The sequence below is a fragment of the Lissotriton vulgaris genome, chromosome 9, assembly GCF_964263255.1.
Source record: "Lissotriton vulgaris chromosome 9, aLisVul1.2, whole genome shotgun sequence".
In the NCBI taxonomy this organism is placed as follows: domain Eukaryota; kingdom Metazoa; phylum Chordata; class Amphibia; order Caudata; family Salamandridae; genus Lissotriton; species Lissotriton vulgaris.
This window is the reverse complement of record NC_141697.1, coordinates 1,189,707,923-1,189,734,820: the sequence shown is the minus strand read 5'-3', so window position 1 is coordinate 1,189,734,820 and position 26,898 is coordinate 1,189,707,923.

Genomic DNA, 26,898 nt, shown 5'->3' with positions numbered 1-26,898 from the left:
CCCTAAGGTGTCATCTTGTGTCTTCAGAGCAGGTAGTCCCTAATGTGGTCCACCAAGGAGTTGCTGTAGACAACAGTGAGCGCCAATATTTGGTGGTTCAGGTTCCCTTTGAATTGGGGGGGGGGTCTCAGATTCCTTGAGGGTAGCTGTGAGTCCATCCATGCCTGTGGATTGTCTGCTGGGCAATGACCTGGAGTATGCTGCCTAAAAGGAGGTGGATCTCAGGTCACACATGGCTGAGTGGGTGAGCCTGACCACATGGACCATGGCAGCACGTGAGGTTGGTCAGAAGGAGTGGAGCCTTAAAGAAGGGCCCAGGTTTTTGCCAGGAAGAAGAAGGGCAAGGAGCACAGGAAACCAGCTCCTGAAATTCCCACGGTCCGGGAAAAGGCTGAACCTGAGGGGGATGCCCCGAAACCTAGAGTGGAAGATGTGACCAAAGTGGGGAACCTACCTGAGCTGCCCCAGTGGCAGCAGCACGGAGAACCTTCCAGGGAGGAGTTCTGCACAGTGCATAAAGTGTGCTATACTCTTGTGGTTCTTCAGAAACAGGTTGAGGCCCAGGCAGCTGATGACTCCTCTGGAACTAACCTGATTTACTGGGAGAATGATCTAAATGCAGAGCGGCTGGGGTGCCTGACTCCAGGGCTCACGGTTCGGTCCCCGGTGCCGGCGGCAGGTTAGCCAAGCACCAAGTGACTCTGGGCAATAGCTTGCTTAATCTTGCCGACGGCCCCCAGCATGGGACACCACTTCGGAGGTAGCTGTGCGCTTTGCAAATACTGATATTTCATTTCATTACTATGAACACACCCCTAAGGTAGGCCCTGCATAGCCTCATGGGCAGGGTGCAGTGTATTTAAAAGGAAGAACATGTACTTGTGAATTTTACAAGTCCTGGAAGTGAAAAAGTGCTAAATTCCTTTTTCATGACAGCAAGGCCTATCTCTCCTGTACGTTAGCATTGGAGCTGCCTTCTATCCTCTTACAAGTGTTTTTTCTAATTGGGAGCGGCTAGAAAATTGGAGTTTGGTGGTTCTGGACTCACAATTTAAAAAAGAATCTTTTAGTGAATTTGATTTCAAATGGCATCTAAAATGCCACTTTTAGAAAGTTTGCGTTTTTTTACTTTAACCATAGTGCCTCTTCCTGTTTCTGAATACACGTATGGGTCTGGGACATCCAAGACTTCACCTGCATCTTGCTAATAGCACCCGGGCTCCTCTGCTGTGAGTGCTGTACTGCCAAGTGTTGCCAAATCCAGTCCTGGGCCCTTGGAGGTGAATTTGGTTCTACAAACAAGAAACCGACGCATCAACTCCAAGCATCTGTTAGGATCTGGTTCCTCCATGCGAAATCGATGCAAGCCGTGGACACCACTCACCGAGTGTGCGATTCAAAGACCTTGACTTTCAATGCAGCCCTGACTTTGCCGACATTGCCTGTCCAAAAAACCTCAGTTGTGTGAGTCTCAAGCACTGCCTCACTGAACTCTGTGGTGCACCACTCCGACTCCTGCGTGGCCTTCGAGCAATGCATCATTTCAGCCCAGAGGTTCGACATTGAAGCTAAAGAATCGACACAGCACACTTTCAACATCGAAGCTGCGTCACCTTCATGAACTAAGACTCACACAAGCAGCTGATGTGTCACCTCCGCTGCGCAATGCTTTGTTCCGAGCAGGAAAGCGCATCCACCCTGCACTGTCTTAAAGAACCAACGCGTCACTTGCATGTGCACCACCTCACCTACTCTGCACCATGCATTATCTTTATTTCCGATGCATCCAAGGTACTGTAAGGGTGTCTGTGGGATTTCTGTATCCGGCCCGTGCTCCATCGCGGTCGGGCTAAACTTTTGGATTTGTCCCAGTCAAGCGTGACTAGAAAGGCCCAATTGGAGCTATAGACTTCTAACCACTGATTTTTATTTAGTCTTTAAAAATTTAAATCTTGACTTGTGCAGGTTGGATGTTTGTTGTTTTGGTCTTGTTTTACACAGAAACATTTTGACTATTTTTCTAAACTGGTGTGAAATACTTTTGTGGTGCTTTCACTGTGTTAATGTGTATATGTGCACAAACACTTTACACATCACCTTTTTAGTTTAGCCTGACAACTCTGTGCCAAGCTATAAGAGGGTGAGCACAGGTAAAGCTTTTCATATGTTCACATGGACTGCTTCTGTTTTCATCAGACTTTGTTCTAGGTAAAGCCAAGGCAACAGCTGCTAGAGCATGACCATTGGTCTTTTTCCCTGACTGGGTAGTGAAATCAAAGGCAGGAATAACTCCTATTGGTCATCTAAGTTTTCTTGCCTTTTGCAATTAGATTTTCTATGCTTATCTGCAGCAGCGGCCATTTTGGAATGGGTATGGCTAGCTTGAAATAAGACAACCATCCTGATTCCCGTCCCGTAGCAGGCGTTCATTTTATTCTCTACTGTTAATTTTGACTCTCATTAACTTCTATCTATTCTTAAAGTCTGTTGTAGCTGCATACTACAGACTGTCTATACCCCCCGAACCATTCATAGGTAAACTTCACAGGGAGCGCAGTTCAGTTGTTCTTTTCTTCCTCAGGAAAGAGTGAACTTGCAGGATTCATACCAATTTTTTCTGTAAAGCCTTCCAATTTATATTCTTCACATTGCCCATTGGCCTCGCTTTATTGATTTTTCTCCAATTGCCAGAGTAATTGGTTTTCCCTCAGTGGAGTAAATGCTAAGGGTTGTGAGCTTGTACCCTTAACTGGCTCATTTGTTTTTTGTGCCGGCGCTTCTTGTATGTTCTCTGGCTACCAAACAATTCATTGTGGCCATCCATTCCTGCGATGCGTCTTATTGTGGTCACAAAGCATTTCTCATAATTTTTTCTTGTACCATTTTTTCACTACGTATTATACAGGACTGTGCCACACAAGAAAGATGCACCTTATTTAATTCATAGGATTGCAATAAAATTATGGCTTATCTCATTTTGAGACCAAATCTCAGCTTCTTTCCAAATGTGATGCCTTTCCGTGATTCCATTCCCTAAAAAGTATGAAACGTCTACCCAACAGGGAAGCATTTGTATACCAGGGGATAATTTATTAAATATAGCATTCAATTTGTGTTAGATTGAGACCTGTGAAAGGCACTATTATCTCTCTACAAATAATCAATAAATGATGTACACATACGTCCAGGTAGTTGTAGGACTTGATTGTCAAAGTGGCAGATACATTCTCTATTGCAGGTATGTTCAAATCTTTGATCACCAGATTTCTGTCAATTGAATGCAACTTCCACCATATTTGATGTATGTGCAATTCTTACAAATTTTCTGAATTTTTAGGACCTTTAAATAACTTAAGAAAAAAGGTCACAAAATTAAATTTCACGTGAAATAAGAAACCAATGACACCAAAGGAAGAGTCATCAATTAATTGATACAAACTCAGAACAGATGGGCAAAGTAGAATTAAACCTGGCAGTAGAAGCCATTGAAGCACAATTGTAATAATATCCCTAAATGCTGATGAAGAGCCAAACAATTCAACAAAAAATGTCAGAGAGTTCCTTGCATCAAGGCTACATGTGGTAACCACCACAGAGTTTGCCAAACATCGACTATAGGAAAGGCAATTATGCAGTGTAGCAATCTGATAATTTGGAAGACAATCGGGGGAGAGGATGTAACCTTATGGCTAGAGCGGTAGACCTCGAAGCTGGGGAACCAGGTTCGAGTCTCTGTATCAATGCTCAACATCCTGTGATTCTGGGCAAATCACGTAATCTCTACCGGTGCCTAAAAATGAATGTGTCCATCTGTAATGAAACTGGTGCTCATGCAAAGCACTCTGATACCTGATATTCTCTGGTCTAGTTAGCGCTATATAAAACTCTAAAAATATATATTTTTTAAATCAATCAAAAAAGTCTTTATGTGATGCATAAATTATATAATCTTTGTCCGAGTAATCAACAAGTAAAAAGGTGGCAGAGAAATCTTCACTGAGGTAAGGATCAAGAATATGTTTAAAATAGATTTGCTCACTAGTCAATCACTGTCTTCCCTTTGCCATGTGTGTTAAATGTATATCTTTTCACAGCATGTGGAACCACAGAAGTGCTACTTATGTTGCACAGGTAAAGGAATATCGATTAGGTAGCCTACTCAAAGGTTTCACTCTTCATGGTCTGATGTGCACGAAGGAGAAGCATCCCACGCCTCACCAAAATGGCTGCCAATAAATCTTAGTTGTGCAAAGAATGTAGAACCATAACAATAATGCTGTGTTTTGTTGCACAAGAGGTATAGCTTTCTTTGGGCATTCATGTGTTGGTGAGACAGTGGACTGTAAGGGTGATCTGGGGTTCCCAGGCATCTTCTTCTCATAGTTCCTACCTATTGAAATGGAGACTTTGGGCAAGGACTGCAGAACTCTCAACCCCAAGAAACAGTACCTTAGTATTTGGGCACATCAATAGGAAGCGCATTTGCGTAGCCAAGAATGAATTTAACAGCAGTTCTTGTTTCTTTGATGGTCACCAGCAAAGATTAAATGGAAGGATTGTGCTACTGAGTATTGACCCCTAGAATGTCCTGGTACAAGAACATCGAGGACAGAATATCGAGGAACAAAATATTGAAAGGTAAGTGCATAAAGGAAAGTATTGATTCACTAACCATACCCCACATTTAAGTACCATGAAGATTTATGTAGGTACATGTGGGGTTTGGCATTTCAAAACTACACTGGCCTGTTGATAGATTTGTTTTAAATGTTGTCCTCTATATTGTGTTCATCTATATTCTGGGTTAGTATTCAAGCTGCATACCAAACGAACGATAATGAGTAAAGGTAAGCCCTAATCGATTACATTTGGTGCTTTGGATATCAATAGGTCTGGGTGGTCCATAGTGAGTGGCAGAGTTCAGACAAAGAGTAAATTGATTGAGCCTTTTTCACCATTACCCTTTATTCTCTCAGGTTGTAATCAATGATTATCTTAGAGAAGTCATTTAAGTGAGTTCTATTGAGACTTGCTGGTTATTGGTTGTCTTTTATACACTTCGAGCCGGACGTAGCAGGCTCTACCGACCATTAAAGGCCTGCGCCACCATTAAACAAGGAAGCAGGCCTTTCATGGCTGGTAAAGCCCGCTACAGAGGTCTCTAAGGCTATTGGAACATTCCACACTTAGAGGGCAGGATGTTCTAATTTGTACAACAAAGGCCTCAGGGAGCCCAAGGGGACTGAAATACCCTCGGGCTCCTTGAGCCATTTTGTTCATAGCAACAGCTGTGACCAAACATTGGAATGTTGGGGCTCCAGGCGTCTAGATTAGAATCCTAGAGCACTCCATTGTTTTCAGTATAGCTCGCAACATTCCAATGTTTTCATAGGCAGGGAGTAATCAGCCATTAGTTCTTTGACTAGCATTGATTTTGGTAGTTTACGTTTATGGTTAATATGTAGGTCACAGATTAACACGCAGACCAGGTCAAAGTAGTGAATGCAGGTTTGTCCTTTGAACAATAAAGGCAATAAAGAAATCTTCTGAAGTTTACATAATTTGATTTCTTGCAGTGAAATAAAGTTCACAAAGTGAACATCTGTACTAGGAAGCATCTGCCTCCAGAGCGGGTTCAATGATCATGTGGTTCGACGAGGTATCGGCGAGGATGTAGCCGGTCAGCCGGATTTAAAAGGCTGAGCATCCGATCCTGGTGAAGGTTGTGCAGGAAATCCACAAGGCGTTAAATTTCACTCTTTTGTTGTTTGGGGGGTGGTGTAAGCTGGTTAAAGGGGAGATGTGGTTAAAGTTAGGCTTGGGTGAAATTTGCTTAATGTCCTTCTCAGAAATGATTCATAATGCCCAAAGAATTGTGCCACAATTTGTTTTATTACAGGAAATATCAGTCCAGCATTTCACACAATTATTCGTAAGAAATGTATCTTTGCATCCATTTTAGATGCTGGATCCTGGAAGTTAACAAAATGTGCAAAATTGTGCATGATGTGAACATCGGCAGCGCGTATTTTGTTTATGCCCCTTGTTGTCAAGATCCTGTGATAGGACTTTTACCTGTACAAAAACTCAATTATATGATCTGCATAGTGGCGTAATCTCAAATCGCATAACAAATTTAGGGGTCTATTTATGAGGGCCTTGCATTATGCTTGCACCACGCAAAGTGGTACATGCAAGCTGCAAAGCCCCAAGTCACATTTACCAAAGCCACGCAAAGCCTCCTTGCATGGCTGTCAATGGCTTCACAAATATGGAGGAAAGCAAGGCAACGCAAATCACAAGGGAGGTATTCCATGGGCATTGCAGTGGGTGATCCCAAACGTCTCCCATGGTTTTTGATGCATTTCCAGATTTACAAGGACTTGTTAACCTGGGGATGTGTCAAAATCTTACACCTGGTGAGGCCTAACGAGGAGAAATATGTCTATTTCTCCTTGTTTTTTCCTCTTTCTATGTGTGCTGTATTCTGCAGCTCACATAGAAAGAGGAAATTGCCTCTATGGATTGTTATTGTGCAGGAAGGAGTACCTTCGCCAACACAGGCACCTGTGCACCGTGGTACAAGGGAGTCTGTGTTGCTGCTAGGCTGCGGAGATGGCGCCAGCCCCCGGGGAAAGGACAGAAATACCCCATATTGGATAAATACGGTGCATTCCTGCCCTGTGCTACCAATCCCATAAATATGCCCCTTAATTCACAAAGTAGGAAATTATGTGAGATTGCAATGGCACAAACAACATTTTCCCTGCACCTCCTTAAAAGGAGCATTCAAACCCAGGGCTACATTCTGCAGGCTTCGTAGAGGTCTTTTTACATATTCCACAAGATTCTGTAAAGGTATCAGCGCCGTCGAGTTCAGAGTGTCTTAGTGTGGTTATAATGTGTTCTGTTGGTACAGGTTTGCTGTAGTAAAAGGGTTATAACTGATGTAGGGCCCGATTACGAGTTTGGCGGTCCGACGGCCTGACCTCCGCAGTTGTGGTATGAAGAAGACCACTGTGCCGGCGGTCTCCTACATGCCGTATTATGCATTTACCGATGGGCCGGCGGCGGCCAATGTTTGTCCATATTAATCGATCGCACACTTGTCGAATGTACACATATGCATGATACATGTGTTAAAATACAACCTACCCATTGCTGGAGTCTGGCCCATATGTGGGGGAACAACCTTTACAACGAAGGTTTTACAACGCGGTACTGTTACCACGCAACTTTTACAACGCAAGTCATTACAACGACTTTCGCTGGGGGGCGCTCCAAGATAGTAAATAGTTTAATTTACTATCCAACTCCTTCCCTACTATCCACGGGGACTGGAGTTGGAATAGTAACTTAAAATATTTACTATCCAGCGCCCCTCAATGGAAGTCGTTGTAACGACTTGCGCTGTAAAAGTTGCGTAGTAACGGCACGCGTTTTAAAAGTACGCGTTGTAACGTCGTACATCCCATATGTGGCCTGTCCATGAAATGGGTACACAGTGCAAAGCAGACTTGCCTGGATTTCGGTGCCTACAGGGTCATTTTCTTTCCTTCTATGCTGCTAAGAAGGGGGGACGTGCAGAAAGGAATCCACATCAGAGTCTGACAGGAAGAACAGGAAGTGGGTGAATATGCACCCCAGATCCTTCAATTACGCCTACTCGAAGCAGGCGTCCCCACACCACGGTTGGCTTTTCAGAAGGCCAACTCGGAATTTGGACAACGGTTAACTTCTCTGACCCACCTTATGACTGCTTTCCTCCGACCGGTGGTCGGACCACCACCTGGGGCACGGCGGTCTTGAGACTGCTGTTCTTGTATCGGGCCCTCTTTATGAGAGAATGCACTTTTTACTAGTGGTGTGAGAATGTCCTGTAATTTGCATTTTGTTAACTATGCAAAATTCGGCAAAATTGCGTGAAATTTTAATCACCATTCATTTCATGCTATACTTGAGCCTCAAATTTTTGGTGCAAGTATGTATTTACATGTAGCACCGCGAACAGCACCCGCTCACGTTCTGTTCTTGGCATGCATTAATGACAAACTTTTACCATACACTGTGCGCAATCACAAAAAGCGTCGGAGTAATTTCGGGAATTTTGCGTAAGAAACATTATGTGAAATGCCCAAAATTAAGGGCCACATGTATCAAGCCTTTTGTGATTCGCAAAGGCCGAAATTCTGCGAATTTGAGAATCGCAAACGGCCTTTTTGCATATTTTGCGATGTATGAAACATTCCCAAAATAAGGAATTGCAAACTTGTGCGATTCCTTATTTTGCCATAGCATTTAGGGAATCGCAATTTTGCGATTCCTTAAATGCTATCGGTGACATGCATCAAGCGTTTGCGAATTCGCAAATGATGCGATTCGCTATTACACAGCAATTGCGAGCGCAATTGGCAATGTAGAAATGCATCAACCAATTTTTTGCGAAAATCGCTAAATATTCGCAAATAAAGAAAAATCGCAAAATAAATCTGAGAATACAATTGCGATTCCTTAGTTGCGATTCGCAATTACAGAATCGCAATTAAGGAATCGCAAATGATATGCATAAAAAATCGCAATTTGCGATTTTCACCAAATTCGCATTTTTGCGCTAGCAAATTAAGAAGGGACACTACCAGGTGGTAAAAATGAAAATGTAAGCTGAAACACCTGCTAACCAACTGAAAATGCATAAAACACACCCACACAAGGCCCCAGAGCACAAAATGGCTGGTCTGTACCTGATGGCGAGGAGGATGCGGCTGCTACGTGCTCGACAGAGAAGGAGGCAAATCAATGAACGCATATTCAGAGTGCGCGTAACTTTGCTTGGCCAGCAGGACGACGAAATATACGATAAGTATAGGCTGAATGGACAAATGATAATTGATCTTATAAATGAATTGGACCCCATTCTCCAACGCCAGACACATAGGACCCAAGCCATCCCAACGCACGTACAAATATTATGTTGCCTACACCTACTGGCATCAGGCAGTTTCCAGGGAGTCATTGCAGTAGCCGGAGGGGTCTCACAAAGTGCATTATCAAGAATCCTGAAAGCGTTCCTTGATGCCATGATCACCCGGATACATGCACATATCAGTTTTCCTACCTCAGCCCATGACCTAGCTAAGACCAAGCAGGAATTCTACCAAATTGCTGGCTTCCCACAAGTAATAGGTTGCATAGATTGCACCCATGTCGCAATATGTCCCCCGGCTACACAGGAATATTTGTATCGAAATAGGAAATGCTACCATTCCCTCAACATTCAGGTGGTGTGTAATGCCAAAACCATCATTACAGACATTGTCGCTCAATTTCCTGGCAGTGCACATGATTCTTTTATCTTCCGGCAAAGTGGCATGCACACCCGACTTGCAAGGGGAGAGTTTGGAGAGGGACATTTGCTAGGTAAATATGTGCTACACAGCATTACAAACTTGTCACAAATGCATATCTGAAACATTTAGTTGACATATCTCCTTTTTTCACATGTAGGCGACAGCGCATACGCCTTGCGCAATTACCTCATGACACCGTATCTCAATCCTGCAACAGCCGCCCAAAGAAGATACAATGCTGCGCACATCTCAACACGGAATGTCATTGAGAGAACATTTGGCCTACTAAAGAGCAGATACAGGTGCCTACACAAGACAGGAGGAGCTATGAAGTACAACCCGGAGCAATGCTGCAAAATTGTGGCAGCATGTGCCATGCTGCACAACATAGCGATGAAGGGAGGCCTTGAAATTGACCTTTCTGACAGTGACTCTGAGGATGAAAACCAGCCACTCCCTCACCAACGTGCCCAACAAGGATCTGATGCAGCAGAAGGACGCAGACGCAGAATTGAGATCACACAAAATTACTTTTAAGGTGAGTAATGATGACACAAACACAGTATGGTTTGCAAAGTAATTTTTATGATAACATTATGTGACCTGGAAACAGAGGCGCACTATAAAAGTGACTTTGGGCACAGTTTTGTTGCCAACAACATTTTCTATCACTAAAAAAATAAAAAAACTTGTCAGTCAGTCATGAGGTCACATTGTGAGAAAGGTTCATTCACCATCTCAACATGATTTGTGCATGTAAGCTCAGCGTTTCTTGCCCCGAACTCCGAGACGCCTCTCGGCAGCAGCATCTTCTTGCCCTAGGCTGTGAGTGGTAGTGATGGCAACGCGTTTTGACCGTCTAGCCTCATTCACAATTGGCATTGGTGTATTCATCATGCCTGAGGCACCCTCAGTGACTTCATTTGGTGCTGGGATGTTTACATCACTTGTGGGTGCAGTCACCATCTCAACAGCGTTAGTTACTTGCTGTGAACCTGTAGCAACTTCACTGTTATCATTGGCGATTGTGGTCTGCATCATTGACATTCTGCGTGACAACATTGCTGTTGCTGTGGCCAGTGTGTTGTTGGACTCCACTTGCATTTGTAGTTGCTCCATGAGTTGTTGATGCTGTGCATTGTGTGCTTTTTGTCCCTCCAACATGACTCTTGTCATTTCCTGGAGACTAGTGGCAAGCAGAGCTAGGTTTTCAGACATTGTGGCTATTTCGCCCTTGATTAGTCTTGTGTTTTTTGCCTGCAGGCGATGTGACCGGAGCATCTGTGCCTCCAAGCCACCCCAAACATCATTCGAGTGTTCCACCTGCTGTGGCCTTCGTGCTCTGCGTTGTCTCCGTGTCAACCTTGCATTGGCTCTACGGTGGAAGGATGAACTACTTGTTGCAGAAGTACTTGGGTTGCTGGCATGAGGTGGTGCTTCAGCCTCATCATCCGTCTGATAGGGGACCAAAGGTGGGACGGGTGTCCTACGTGATTGTGGCACTCGTGATTGGATGCTATTTGAAGGTGTTGTGTTTTCTGCTTCAGAGGCGCTGCTCAGCTGGATGTCCTGGTTATCTTTGTCCCCGGCCTCACCATGTTCTGCATCTGTGAGTTTAAACAGTGCACAACTGAATTAATGTATGCTTATTAGGTTATGTGACTGTTGTGACAAGAATAAACATTTATACTTTGCCACACTTACTACACTTTTGGATTTGGTGTTAATTATATGTGTGTCTGTGACTGTAACTGCTTGACCAAACTACATCTCCCATGATGCACTTGCTATAACATTGACAGTGATGTTGAGGTTTCACTGCTTGCGTGCGCGCTATGCAGAGCTAACATTCACACTGCTGTGATAGGGGCAAGGTACACATGCATTCCTCTTACCTTGGGACGTGTGTGCAGCTCCGGAGGTATCCAGATTCGTCACACCAACGACTGCTTCTTTCTGGATTGTGCTCTCAATTAAATCATCCATGGGTGTGTTGCTGGTGTGTGGTGGTGTCCCTCCTCCAGTTCCTAGTGCAGCCTTCATGCGGTCTGCGATGGTCGCCTTGGCCCTACTGCGCAGATCATACCACCTTTTTTTCAGTTCGTCGGTGGTACGATGAGTGACCCCGATTGCGTTGACTCTGCTTTGGATCATGAGCCATATTCGCCTTTTCTCCTGCTCAGGCACCTTGAGAGAAGCCTTCCCAAACAGCTTCTCATTGTTATGTACAACTCCCTCAATCAGGGCTTCAATTTCAGTTTCAGAAAACTTCAGTTTTCTTTTTCTGCCACTTTGTGAGTCCTCAACTGTTTCAGCAGGCTCCATTTTGTTTTGATAATCTGACACACTCCTCTCCTGCTCCCAGTACCAGCTCCTTCCTCTCTCTGTGATCCTGGATTGAAAATGAGGCTCTCAGAGCACACTTCCTGTATCAGAATGAGGCTTGGAGGGCACATTTCCTGGTTGTGACATCATCAGTATGCATCAACGCGCGATATCGCAATTTGCGAATTCGCAAATAGCGAGTTCGCAATTTGCGATATCGCAAATTGCGAAATCGCAATTTTTTTAGCGATTTTTTGCGATTCCTTATAAAATCGCTATTTTTTTGTTGCATTCCGTTTTGCGATTCCTTAATTGCGATTCCTTAATAATCGCTAATAAGGAATCGCAAAACGTTTTGTTGATGCATGTCGGTGTATGTATGTAGCATTTTTGGCTAGCGAGTTTTGGTTAAGGAATCGCAAATTACCACCAACTTGTAGTTGGTGGTAATTTGCGATTTCTTGTAAATATATGCTCAATTGTGCATTTGTGAGGGTGGCATATGACGCACATACATGCCCATTGGGCATGTATGCGCGCCATATGCACAGACATGTAATTTACAGGGGTGCACCAGGGTGTCCTTGAGACACCCCTGCACCCTTGCAAAAATTCTGAGAATTATTTGGAAATCATTCCTATGGGCCTCCTGGCACCTAGGAATGCATTGGAAAATATTCCTTAATTGCAAATTCGCAAAATGCGAATTCGCAATTAAGGAAGCTTAAGGAATCGCAAATTAAATGCGATTTTTTTCATACATACCATTTTGCATTTCCTAAATAGCGATTCCTTAAAATTCGCTATTTAGGAAATGCAAAATAGTTTGATGATACATATGGCCCTAAGTGAATTTAAATTTAGCCCAGGGTTATTTTTCACATTTGACATCTGAGCGGATAACAGCAGCTCAACAATCACTGCCAGATTTTGGGCTTCCCTTGAAAGTGTTGCACAGACAATCTGTGCTGCAGCTTCTCTAGATTTCAAGTGGTGATTAACAAAATAGCCACAAAAGAGACTGCCAGACACAAAGAGGAACTGCTCCTAATTTCCTGGATAGCGGGGCGAAAATGCATTTTTTCCCAGGGAGACAAAAAATCTTTGTACTGGGAACATTCTATAAAATATTGCACCAAGGGGTCGCCATCTTTTCCCAGTCTCCAATTACACCAGTGGAAAGGAAGAAAACCTATTTAGAAATGCAAAGAAAATGGTGCAACATCAATTTCTTAAAATGTTGTGCCCCGGTGCAAAGATACTTTTCCTCCAGTAAATATGATCCGGTCAGGCACCGGCGCTAAGACTTGTACAACAACCAAGAACATATGTCTTTTTAACTCTAAATGCGTTTAGAACCTCCCAAGCACGTGCCAGGCACAGATGAAGAAAGTAAGATACAAACAGCTCCTTTTTTAATATTACCAAGTCGGACGCCGCATGAATACAAAGCAAATGGGAACATTGTTTTCACGGCTTCCGAGAAGCCGTATCTCTTGCTATTTATCTTTTTTTAACTCGAAAATGGTTTTAAATAACACTGCCTTTATCAGCCAGGAGCCTGTTCAAAATTCATGAATCCCAGCCCCAAATAATCAGATAGATATTGATTTCGAGTAGCAGTCTATCGGCGGGAAATTGGGCCTTCTGTTGCCATGGGAGCGCTGGGTGAAGGATTCCCCGTACAACCAGAAATACATTAGGGTGTTTTCTCTGCTTACTTCCTTTAAAAGAAAAAAAGAACTCTGCGCATATGATAGAAATGTTTGGGTGAATGCATATGAACATATTGAACTGGGATAGAATGTTGCTTGCATTCTAAAATGCAGACTTGCAACATCAGTTAGCCGGGCATAGGTGACAAGGATGGGTAGCACCACAAAAACAAGCATTTGCAATGCAATAGGTCTCGCATTATTTAAGTTTGAGCTATTAGCATTGTAAATGGCAATTGTTTTTTGCTTTGTGCTATAGTTATTTTTTTACATAAAAAGCTATATATAAAATATGTTTTATTAAAGTTATTTATGCAGTATCTAAATTTTGTTTGCATAAAAGAGTACAATAATATCTTAGTAAAAAAGTCAAATATTTTAATGGTAATTCACCAAATGTTCATTTATGTGTTGGTTTTGAAAATAGCTAAATTAATAGCTTTGTCATTTACAATGCCAATAGTTATAACTTTCGCAAATGTGACACCTATAGCATTTGTAATGCAACATTTGTATTTACGTGACTTAGATGTATTGATATTACAAATAACAATGGCTTTTAATTTTTTTTAATACTTAATAAAAGTGATTGTAATTTATAATGGCAATAGCTTAAACTTTTGTAAATAACTTTTGTGAAGATTATGTTCAGTGTATTTTATTGTAACGAAATCCAAGAACAGAAGTGAAATATTAACATCTTTTTGTGACATTTGTAATAAAGCTTGAAACATTGAGAGAACATATTTGTGCTGTGGTGGTGCTGAGTGATGCTGTGGTGCTGCTGAATGGGGCTGTGGTGGTGCTGAATGGGGCTGTGGTGATGCTGAGTGATGCTGTGGTGGTGCTGAGTGGTGCTATGGTGGTGCTGTGGTGGTGCTGTGGTGGTGCTGAGTGATGCTGTGGTGGTGCTGAGTGGTGCTGTGGTGGTTCTGAGTGGTGCTGTGGTGGTTCTGAGTGATAATGTGGTGGTGCTGAGTGACTGTACTCACTGTCACTCTGCACTCACTGTCACTCTGCACTCACTGTCACTCTGCACGCACTCTGCACTCACTGTCACTCTGCACGCACTCTGCACTCACTGTCACTGCACGCACTCTGCACTCACTGTCACTCTGCACTCACTGTCACTCTGCACGCACTCTGCACTCTGCACGCACTCTGCACTCACTGTTTATGCACGCACTCTGCACTCACTGTCACTCTGCACTCACTGTCACTCTGCACTCACTGTCACTCTGCACTCACTGTCACTCTGCACTCACTGTCACTCTGCACTCACTGTCACTCCGCACTCACTGTCACTCCGCACTCACTGTCACTCTGCACTCACTCTGCACTCACTCTGCACTCACTGTCACTCTGCACTCACTGTCACTCTGCACTCACTGTCACTCCGCACTCACTGTCACTCCGCACTCACTGTCACTCTGCACTCACTCTGCACTCACTGTCACTCTGCACGCACTCTGCACTCACTGTCACTCTGCACGCACTCTGCACTCACTGTCACTCTGCACACACTCTGCACTCACTGTCACTCTGCACGCACTCTGCACTCACTGTCACTCTGCACTCACTGTCACTCTGCACGCACTGTCACTCTGCACGCACTGTCACTCCGCACTCACTGTCACTCTGCACGCACTCTGCACTAACTGTCACTCTGCACGCACTGTCACTCCGCACTCACTGTCACTCTGCACGCACTCTGCACTCACTGTCACTCTGCACGCACTCTGCACTCACTGTCACTCTGCACTCACTGTCACTCTGCACTCACTGTCACTCTGCACTCACTGTCACTCTGCACGCACTGTCACTCTGCACTCACTGTCACTCTGCACTCACTGTCACTCTGCACGCACTCTGCACTCACTGTCACTCTGCACGCACTCTGCACTCACTGTCACTCTGCACGCACTCTGCACTCACTGTCACTCTGCACGCACTCTGCACTCACTGTTTCTGCACGCACTCTGCACTCACTGTCACTCTGCACTCACTGTCACTCTGCACTCACTGTCACTCTGCACTCACTGTCACTCTGCACTCACCCTGCACTCACTGTCACTCTGCACGCACCCTGCACTCACTGTCACTCTGCACGCACTCTGCACTCACTGTTTCTGCACGCACTCTGCACTCACTGTCACTCTGCACTCACTGTCACTCTGCACTCACTGTCACTCTGCACTCACTGTCACTCTGCACTCACTGTCACTGCACTCACTCTGCACTCACTGTCACTCTGCACTCACTCTGCATTCACTGTCACTCTGCACGCACTCTGCACTCACCCTGCACTCACTGTCACTCTGCACGCACTCTGCACTCACTGTCACTCTGCACGCACTCTGCACTCACTGTTTCTGAACGCACTCTGCACTCACTGTCACTCTGCACTCACTGTCACTCTGCACTCACTGTCACTCTGCACTCACTGTCACTCTGCACTCACTGTCACTCTGCACGCACTCTGCACTCTGCACACACTCTGCACTCACTGTTTCTGCACGCACTCTGCACTCACTGTCACTCTGCACTCACTGTCACTCTGCACTCACTGTCACTCTGCACTCACTGTCACTCCGCACTCACTGTCACTCCGCACTCACTGTCACTCTGCACTCACTCTGCACTCACTCTGCACTCACTGTTACTCTGCACGCACTCTGCACTCACTGTCACTCTGCACGCACTCTGCACTCACACATGCAACAGTAATGTAAAGCTCTCAATGGACCTTAATCGGAGCGCGTTTCTGATTTAAAAGGCTGGCATGAAATAAATTAAGCGCATGTAAATTAGAAAGGAAAAAAAAACGAAAAAGCTATTAATATTGGGATAGAGTTTACGACATGCAGAAACCACACAGATTAAAGATGCAATCTGGCTGGGGACAAATGCCCACAGGCAAGACAGCAAACTAGAGAGCGCTAGAGTAAGAGTCTTCAAGGAACAAGAGCGGACGCACCGTAATCTCTTGGTGCTCACAGCTGCTTGGAAACTGTAATCAACGAACACGGGGAAATTCTCCGCATCACTGCCTGTAATTCTCTCCCAGCCTTCCACCAGCCCATCCTCTATGCACGTATGCTCATGTTACGCTTAATAAAATATTGACCTTCTATTCAATAAAAAGTGGTGCTATGTCCTTTATACAGCCACTCCATGTAGGCTCTGCGTCCCCACGCTCCAAGAGAAGCAAGGCACAAAATGTGCACTGCATTCAGAAATAATTTTTTTTTAAACATGCCCTAGCTGCGTAGTTGAGGTTCATTTCCGTCATAATGAAAACAAAAAACCCAACATGAAGATAAATCCTTCAGAAAGAATAACCTTAGCAATTGTGTGCAAATGGTGTGTGATAATTAATAGGAAATGTAATATAATATTAGGAGTGTGCGATATTTGCGTAAATTCTTTTGCAAAAAATACATGGAATTCTTCAATAAGTACACGAAATAACAAAAAAACATCGGTCCAGCATTTGGCAGCTGTTTTGCCATGTACATCCTCGCATTCATTCTTGGATACAAGGACATATTTTGCACTAAGAAAAAGTCGCAAAATCACGCGTGCACGAACAGCATCTGCACACGTTCTCTTTGCAAACCTTGTTTCCTGTGTTTATGCCATGGGATATTGACCCGAACAGAAGCTTCTTTACTTGATCTGGTCACGGTGTAATCACGTAATTGCCATGATTTCATCACAAATGTAAAGCAAATGCCAGAAATTAACTGAGATTACACTGTGTAACAGAAATTTCACCAGGACATACATAAAACCACAGAATTAGCGATAGCATCATAAGCGTGTCCTTTCACTGCAATTGCTTAATCCTCTGCATGTACACGGAAATCATTTGTCAAATATCAGGAAATGTAATCAAATAATGGAACAAAACAATTAAATGGAAAGGATAGCAAGGGTTATGAAAACATGTTCTTTGCTCACATAGATTGATTATGCACTCAGCTGTCTGTTGTACGTGCACCACAATATGCTTACAACGTGTGCAGTCTCCGAAGCTGTACGTCGTTACCGAAAGCACAGTGACAGTCCAGTATGCAAATAAACACAGTGCTAGGTGCTTGTGTGCTGACAAAATGGCCGTCTCTTCATCGCGGGCGCACTCTGGAAGTCAGGCAGCCTTTGTTTGGACGTGGGCGGGGCTCGTCAAAGAAACAGGAAGTAACTGCCGAGGAGGACGTCCGAAACATGCAGGCTTCACGCTGAAGTCCCGGGGCGCTTCAGAGAGACCGGGCGAAAGAGCGAGGGCAGACTGCATGGTAACAGAGGCAACACGGGGCTCCCGAGTGGTGAGGAGACCCCTGCGGCGTGCCAAAAGACGGCCCAGGAACCTGCACACCGAGCCGGTAAGTGAGAGCTTGCAGGCGGGGCGGGGCGGGGGGATTGTCTGTGCGTGTACTCTCGTGTGTGGGCGGCGGCGGCTGGGGGGGCGGGGGCGGCGGCGGCTGGGGGGCGGCGGCGGCGGCGGGCGGGGGGGGGGGCCGCCTGGGGAGGTGTAGTGTGTGTCTGTATGTGTGCGCTAGTGTCTGCCTGCGTGTGCATGTGTTGTGAACAGCCTGCTCTGTGTGTGTGTGTGTAGGTGCGGCGGCGGCGGCGAAGGGGGGGGGAGGGAGGAGGTGTGGCTGTGACTGTGATGTGCGCGGCTGTGATGTGCGCATGCGTGAATGTTGACGCGCGTGCACGCAGCTCAATCCACGCTCGTCACAGTTTTGTGTCCCTCATTCCCCGGTGTCAGGCAGCTATAAGTCTCCGACCCTGGACGCATCCTTCGGATGCGAATTCCAGGGCGAGACCTAAAAAGCACAAGGTGATGGGTGGAATGCTTGCAAAAGTCTCATTCGGTGACAATCACTTATATCACATTCAAGTCCCTTGTTTTTTTGCTCGCTCCGCTGCTCCATACCACAAGCAACCATGGGCAAATTAGTCAGGTCACTTTCCATTAGGAATGGTCAAGCCGAACTGGCAGGACTGTGGTTTCTGAACTCGCTTTGTTATAAGGCTCAAGATGTACCTCACTGATGAGGGCCAGCGAGGCTGAAAAAGGACTGGGTTACTTGTGCTCCCATTCAGAGTGGGTATGAACTGGGAGATTGGACTGGGCTGTTCTTATTGGAGTAGGACCAAGACTAATTTGCATAAAGTTGCTCTGCTTCTGGAATGGTGGAGTCTGTAAAAAGACAATGGACTGGAATGTAGTCCAGGTTAGAGCCTGAAACGTTTGCAAGCATTGATCCTCAATCAACTTTCGTTGTTTTAATGGGAAACCAGGTATACCCAGATGTAAACACCATGCACTCAAGGTGCCATTGGATACAGCAACTGATGATGCCAAACAAGGCTGAAACTGGTCTGTGGTTGCATGTATACGAGATGTGGCCAAGCAGTCCAGGCTCGACTGTTCCGATCAGAGCAGGACCAAGATTGATATCCATGTGATTGTTCCCTGTCTGGAGTGACGTGGCACAGTGGGCCAAAAACACTAGACTGCAATGGAGCCCCGAGTGACTGCCAGGAGTGGAGACTTTTGCAATTATTCCACACATCACCTTTTTATACTTTAACAATTATGTGTGGGATCCGCTACCCATTGCTTGCGATGTCTTTGCTTCATCTGATCTCAGGGGGTATGAAGGAAGCAGCAGAAATACAAAGTAAACAAGGCTCTATGGGTCCAGTAAATTTACAGTAGCTTCCACTTTGTGGCCTTCCCCAAACCCTCAATGGTAAATAGGAGGTTGCTGAGTGGCTAAGACTGAGGCAAGAATTCAACAACGACATGTCATTAGTGGAGATGTGTGGCTCAAGTGGAGAAGTGTGGCTCAACGGTTAGAGGCGGCAGACCCAGAAGCAGAGGTCGGCCCAGGACCAGGGTTCAACTCCTGACGTGGCTGGGTGCAGGACCAATGTCAGCGGGCCCGATAAATCTCGCCTCTGTGCCACTCTAACCAAGGGGTCCCACGCTGCAACTCTGGCCAATAGCTTGCTTAGTCTCCACTCCGGCCCCATCACCGCCGGGGATGCCTGGCTGCACCTTGGGGATGCCCAGTAAAGGGACCATCTCACAGGGAAAGCCAGGACGGGTTCCCCAGTGGTACAGCGCTGGGACGCTCCAGGGTAACCACGCGCTATATAAATCCAACATTCATTCATTCATTAGATGTCAAAGTGTAAGTAATGTCACATCCGGGATCCTTGACGTTTTGGCCAATCAATGTGGTGCGTCTCGGAGATTGACACAGAACATTATGAAAGTCGGGATAGTGTCCCTGCAGATTACTACTAGAGATTTCCTATCTTGATCCTTAAGGGAGAAACTCAGGACATTTCAAAATGGTAAAAATGATGCTCTATTGTTTACTCGGTCAGCCCACGTACAAGTTCACTCATCTTCTTCAGTAAAGGAGGTGATGAAAGCAAGGGGGGGTGGTTGGAAGGGAGGATTTAGGAAGGTTTTTGCTATTTGAGTTGAGTTCAACAATATAAATTTCTGATTGCAATCTACACAGAATCAGTGGAATTGTTGACAGCAGAAGAAATATATGTTTCTGGATTTGACACTGCTGCTAGTTTACAATTACGGTTGGGTTAGAGGACATTACCAGGGTGGCCTTCGAAAATACCATGGAAATGCACTGTTTGAAACGCCTCTGAGTCTTCAATCGCAGTTTTCATGGACTCCGTCAAAGAGAAATATGATATTTTCATCTAAGCAAATATCTATGACAAAGGCCGGAGTGAGTGATTTGCTAAGATTGGAAAAAAAATGAACGCTTCATTTTTCATAAGGATGAAAAGGGAAAATATGTTCCAGTCAGAGGAAATGTGAAAAGTATTAAGTAACAGTAATAAAGTGAAAACATAACACAAGAAAATGCCCAATCCAATTTAGAAAAATAGAGAATAATTTAATAAATAAAATGACACCAAGAAGTTCAAAATCCAATAGGAAAAACCTGAGATAGGAAAGTTTAAATTACAAATAGCACTAAAAAGCGCAAAGCACCACAGTAGTTATCTGGTCGCACTAGACTGGGTCATGGTAAGACCGGCCATGATGGAGCATGGGTCAAATACAGGCACCAGGTTTGTAAATGTCGAAAGTTTACCTTGTGAAACTTTTACGGAGAAACAGTGGTTATTAGCGGGGTAAGCTGGATCCTAAACGGTGCTTGATGATGGCTGGTTGCTGAAGTGAGGGGTGCCGGAGAGGTCGATGATGAAGGCGGGCAAGCTCTGAGTGGGTGCGGTCTGAAGTCTGTGCCCAGGAAGGGGTCTATTGGCCTAGGCTCAGTGTCGATCTCGGTAAAGCATTCTACATTCAGACTTAGAAACTTTCTGGAAGTCAGATCTCCATCAAGCGGGGCAAACCAGCAAGTTAGGACGTCCGGAAATTCGACATTCTCAGCTTCATTTTCGAGGGTAACCCTAGTCTCTGTTGGTTTTCCAGGCACAAAGTTGGCAGAAAGTCCCAGCTTTTGCCGCTTGGGGACAGGAGGAGTGCACACAGGCACCAGGTAAGGGTACAACCCTGAGCGGCACCGCTCGGGGTTAAGATTCACTATTAGGGGCTGATTAATGGATTTTAACTTCCAGCCTGGCTCCTGCTTGTCTCCCTTAGCTGTAATTCAGGAACTTTGTGGCATATGTGTAACTATTCTGAGGTTCAGAGCAGGGTCACATAATAGTTTCAACTGGCAACTGAACTCTGGAGGGGCCCCTCAGGAAGCACTACAGGAAATGGCTACTAATGATGAGCCTGAACTTTTGAACCTGGTAAGTAGTTACTTTCAGTTTTGCTAAGATCGTATTTCTGCAATTTTGCACTTATTCGCGGGGCGCGAACTCACGCGAACTCACGCGAACAGTGCGAGCAGTGCGAGCAAAATCCGCTGCTCGCGGATTTGCGGATTTTGCGGGAGATTCGCGAATCTCGCGGATTGCGGATTTCCCGAAAATCCGCAAAATCCGCGAGCGGAACGGATTTTCCGCCCATGCCTAGTTCTGAGGAGAGGGCTGTGGGGTCCAATGCTATGCAAACACAAGGAGATGATGGATGGAGTGCTGTAACTTTTCAGACACTCACCCCCAGTCACAGATCTGGTTAACTCCATCATCGTTCTTTAGCTCATCCCAGTTCAGACCCAGCTATATGCAAATCAGTCTTGACCCTGTGCCTCATGGGAACAGTCCAGCCCGAACCACCAAGCCAGGTCTTCCCTGGACCGGAACCAAGCATCCTGGGACCGGTTTCGGACTAACAGCCCTCATCAGCCAGGCTAGCTTGAATCCAGTGGCAAAGTGTGCAAGGGACCCTTGTTTGGGCACACCCTGCCAACTTAGGGTGAAGAAAGCAAACACAAGGAGATGATGGACAGAGTGCTGAAACTTTTCAGACACTCACCCCCAGTCACATATCTGGGTTGAATCCAACATCGTTCTTTAGCTCACTTCGCCCCCCAGTTTAGACACAGCTATATGCAAATCAGTCTTGACCCTGTGCCTCATGGGAACAGTCCAGCCCAAACAGCCAAGCCATGTCTTCCCTGGACCGGAAACAAGCATCCTGGGACCGGTTTTGAAATAACAGCCCTCATCAGCCAGGCTAGCTTGAATCCAGTGGTAAAGTGAGCAATGGAGATGATGGACAGAGTGCTGTAATGCAGTGTGCCTGGAGAACGGAGAAAGTGAGCATGACTGTTTTGGGCGTCCAGAGAGGGCCACTCAAGCAGTCATTGCACACTTATGAGAGGGAAAACCACTCCTGCACTGCGCGGAGAGCAGAGCAACCCCGCCCACCCACCTGCCGGCAAAGCAGCAAAGCAGCATAAAATGATAATAACTCAAAGTAATTATCCTTTTATGTTTCTGCTTCGCACTGCTTAAAAGTAATGGGGCGATGCTCCTCCGCCATAGCGTAGGAGCCTCCACTGCCTATTTGTAATTTTCTTTGTATGGACATCTGTTATGTTTGCATTTTTACAATGTGATCTAAATCAATGTCTGCATTTTATTCAGTTGTATGCCTTTACATTAATTTTACTTCAAAAATTGTATTTATTTTGTTTCCATTTTATTGTATTTGTATATTTTAACAGTTTATACAAGTAAAAGACATTTCTTTTACAATTGTATAATTAGATTTGTATAGGTGTCTGCAATGTTAACAAACATATGACTGTTTACATTCATTTTATTTCATGTTTTCATTTTACATTTTTATAATTTGAAGTATATGGGTAAATGCGATGTCTAAATTGATATTACATTTTTTTCTTCTGTTTAACAATTTTCAATCTTGTGTTTTGCACTGGTGGTGTTATTTCCTGCCCCCATTGATTTGACAGCGACTTCCTCACTGTACCTCTGGGAGGCCATCTGCGGAGTGTGATTTACTCCAAGCAATGGACGGAATAAACGTGGGAAACGGCATTAACAACGCGGTATAAACCACGAGTACCATTTCAACTCAAATGTTACCACGTTTGCCTTTACCATACATATTCCTTATACAACAATTTCTGTTGCAAAGGCGGTAAAGGCATATGATTGGTAATGGCAGTCAGCGGTCTAGTATTGGAGCGAGTGGCCGGGGGTGGGACGTGTTGGAGACCGCACGGATGACAAAGGAAGGAACAGCTTGGTGAGTAGTTTCTACGTTTTTAGGTTTTGCCTGGCGAAAGCTGCGCTCTGCGCAGCTTTTTCGCGCAGGCGAAAACCTAATGAGTATTGTAGTGGAGTTAGGAACGGCCCCCGTCATTTATTGGCTAGCTCCCTAAATGGAGCCTAGCCATTGGACGATGGGCCTGTCCGTCAATGCCGGACCAGATTCGGGGGCGTTCCCGAGATTTTTTTGGCTTTTGGCGACGTCACGCGACGTCAGCCAAAAGCCGGGAACGCCCCCGAATCTGGTCCGGCATTGCCGGCACCTGATTTTCGAGTATTTCGTTCCCTCTGTGTAGTCATGGGGTTATTTCGGCGGTGGGCGGAGTTTCGTTTTTCGACCACGGCCGCCGGAGGAAGCCCTGGTGAGTGCGTGTTAAATCTTGCCTTCCTGCCCCCTCCTCCCCCTCCCCGTGTGTCCGTTCCGCCCCCCTCCCCGTGTGAAAGTGATTTGTTTCTGGAGCTCGGCTCGGGTCCATTCCCGCCCCCCTCCCGCTTCCTGCCCCCCCCTCCCACTTCCCGCCCCCCCTCCCGCTTCCCGCCCCCTCCCGCTTCCCTCCTCCCCTCCCGCTCGGAAGTGCGTGTGCAGTTGCTCATCTTGCCTTCCCGCCCCCTCCTCCCCCTCCCCGTGTGTCCGTTCCGCCCCCCTCCCCGTGTGAAAGTGTGAAAGTGATTTGTTTCTGGAGCTCGGCTCGGGTCCATTCCCGCCCCCCTCCCGCTTCCCGCCCCCCCCTGTCCTGTGCCCGTTCCCGCCCCCCTCCCTCCCTGTGCTCGTGGTGCTTGTTATATCCATGAAAGACGTGCATGCAGTAGCTTCACTAGCGTCTTACTATCCAATTGTACGAGTTTCTGGGTTGATTGACGGCAACACACTGGGCCTTCGTGCTGTGACTTCCCCTCCTGGGACTTCCGAGGCAGAGAGATGCAGGTGAGTGCGAATCGATTCTTTTTATGTTTGGTGCATGCGTGTATATTTGAATTTTTGGGAAGGAGTGTTGTGAATGATGTGTGTGTGCGCACGTGTGTAAATGTATGGGTGTGAATGAGTGTATGTGTGCGTGTGTGTCCCGTCCACCCTCCTCTCTGCTAAAATTACCGGCCACCACTGGCTTTCCCTAATATGCTGAGAGGCTGAAGTCTGTGGACTTTGTGTTTCAATTTAGCATCGCACCAGTGGCATGACGGGTAAAATTAGAGATATGGTTGCATTTTGCCCCAGTAATGTGCACGTTGTATTGACATTGGTAACCGGATATGTCTTTGAATCGAGATTCTTAACATAGGAAGAGAATCCCAACAGTAGCAAACTAGAGGGAAGAGCAGTGGCTGGAGGGATGGGGCAAGGGGGTAGCATCAACCAGGCAGGCGGGTTGGTCTGAAGGTGGTGTCAGGAACTAGGCATCTATCCTTCCAAGCCCAAACGGCTGGAGGCGAGGGTCAATGGAAAAAGCCAAGTTTGCGCTGGAAAAGGCCAGAAATGCGCTTGGAGCAGCTTATGTAGTTGCAGTAGGGAGAGGGTCCCGTAACCACTGTGTCATCATTTTAATATTTAGCAGAGAGCTCTGTCAAAGAGAGACACAATGAGACCCCACCATGACACAAATCCCCACTCCAGTAAAGTAGATGACACCAACATGTTTATTCACACACTTACATGGAATGGCGATTAACAGGCAGACCTTCAAACCTCTTTCTCCGACACAAGCCCCTCTCTTGCCGGCTTTGGGGCACTCACCCTAAAGCTGCGCTTCGAACCCACTCTTACAAACCACAGGGTGATGCATATTGTTTCCCTCCCACGTATATGCGAGCAAGTGAGCCGACCCATCAAAACACAACTTCAGTAAAGCCTCTGCTGGATACAATGAACGGACCCCTCCCAGCGTCATCGACCCGACAGACCCGGGGGGGGGGGGGGGGGGGAGACCCTCCCTGGTCCCTGATCTAAATACTGGCTAGGGAGTGTAGTAGGGAAGACTGTTGCCCTAGGCTGTTGTAGAATCCTATTTGGACCTGAAAGTAAGCGGTGTGCTTGACACTTCAAGGCACTAGTCCATAGCTGCACGCCTTCGAGCAGAATTCAGGACGGCGCCTGTCTATTGGGATAGGAATTTACATGAATAATTCTCTGTCTCAATGACTCCGCCTCTCATCATTCACTACACACCTGCTTACAAGCTGCAGCGACTCAGCCTCTCATCATTCACTACACACCTGCTTACAAGCTGCAGCGACTCAGCCTCTCATCATTCACTACACACCTGCTTACAAGCTGCAGAGACTCCGCCTCTCATCATTCACTACACACCTGCTTACAATTTGCACATCCGACCCGGCATTCGTTCTGCTGGGTAAAAAAGGAGCCAGGTTCCCGGCCCCTCCCCCCCTAGGTCACAGCTTTATTGAGGCAAGTTGCCAAGCGTGATCTCCTGGACCCAGAACAATATATTACTTTTGTTTAGTAGGAATCAAACAGCGCTGGACATCCAAGCTGTTCCATCCGCAATGTATAGGGCACAGATAAAGTCCAAATAATTTCAAAGAATAATAGAAATAATAAATAAATTTGATTGATTGACGGCAACGCACTGGGCCTTCGTGCTGTGATTCGCGGCTGCTGACGGCCTGTGATTGGTCACAAGCTCATAGTATATAGTTGCTGGAGGCGGCGCGGCCGCTCTCTTTCTTTCACGCAGTCCTTGTCTGAGGTTAGTTGGGGAGGCACTGAACGGGGCTACACATTAAAAATGTTCTAATGACTATTACCCGGTTTCCGTTCAATCGTGCTGGAGCCTCCCCGGCAGCCGTTCGTGCATGTTTAATGGCTCCCTCGTGGCTCACTTTTAAGTTGCTTTTAAGTGAGGCCTGTTCTGCGTTCTCATGTGGGCTCCTGGCGGGGTTTAGTGATACGTTGTTGGTAGATATCGTAGGCAGGTCATTCTTCTTGCTTGAGTTGTGCAGCGGGAGCTGTTATTTTGTGGGTGTCAACTTGCAGTTTATGACTGGCTTCTTTTCCTCAGTGACTGTGTAGGTAACGTTTGGCACGTTGTTTCTGGGCGAGGCTTTCTTTTGACAACCTGGTGAATTCTGGCAATTGTAATGTTACTTTGCTCACATCAAACTAAACCGATCTAACACCATGTAACTTTAATTTGTAACACAAAATTACACGGACGTATACTCTGGCATCTGACGTGGAGAGAAATTAGCAAATTTACACATTTCTAATGCCGGCTTTTGAGGGTATTAGCATCGAGCTGTGTGTAGTTCCATCAACTCACAGCTTTGTCCTCATATCTATAATTTGGGGGAATCACGAGGGCAATATGTATTTTAATAAATGTTCAGCTGGTTTTCTACCCAGGTTACTTTGCCTTTCCACCATGAATGCCGCTCATACATGTTGGGGATTGGTTCAGGACCTCCCCATCTCTATATTCGGAGTGGAAACTTTCAATTCCTCTCCACTGAACGTTCCTACAGAACTCTCCATTCAAACAGTCGTAGGTCAATGTGTCTGTTAAAAGCCTACGGTTATTTGTCCACTTGGTTAGTGCCGTTTCTTTTCGAGACCAATGTATGGTGGAGGGTCACGGAGAGTTGGGGAGGGTTCACTGACCTAGCGTTTAGATCCGAATTAGCCATACAATTAGGAGATCCTTAACTATTCTAACATGTTTGGCTGAACTGCAACTTTGATATGTGTGGCTCTGGGTGTGTGTGTGTGTGTGGCTCTGGTGGGTGTGTGTGTGTGGCTCTGGGTGGGTGTGTGTGTGTGGCTCTGGGTGGGTGTGTGTGGCTCTGGGTGG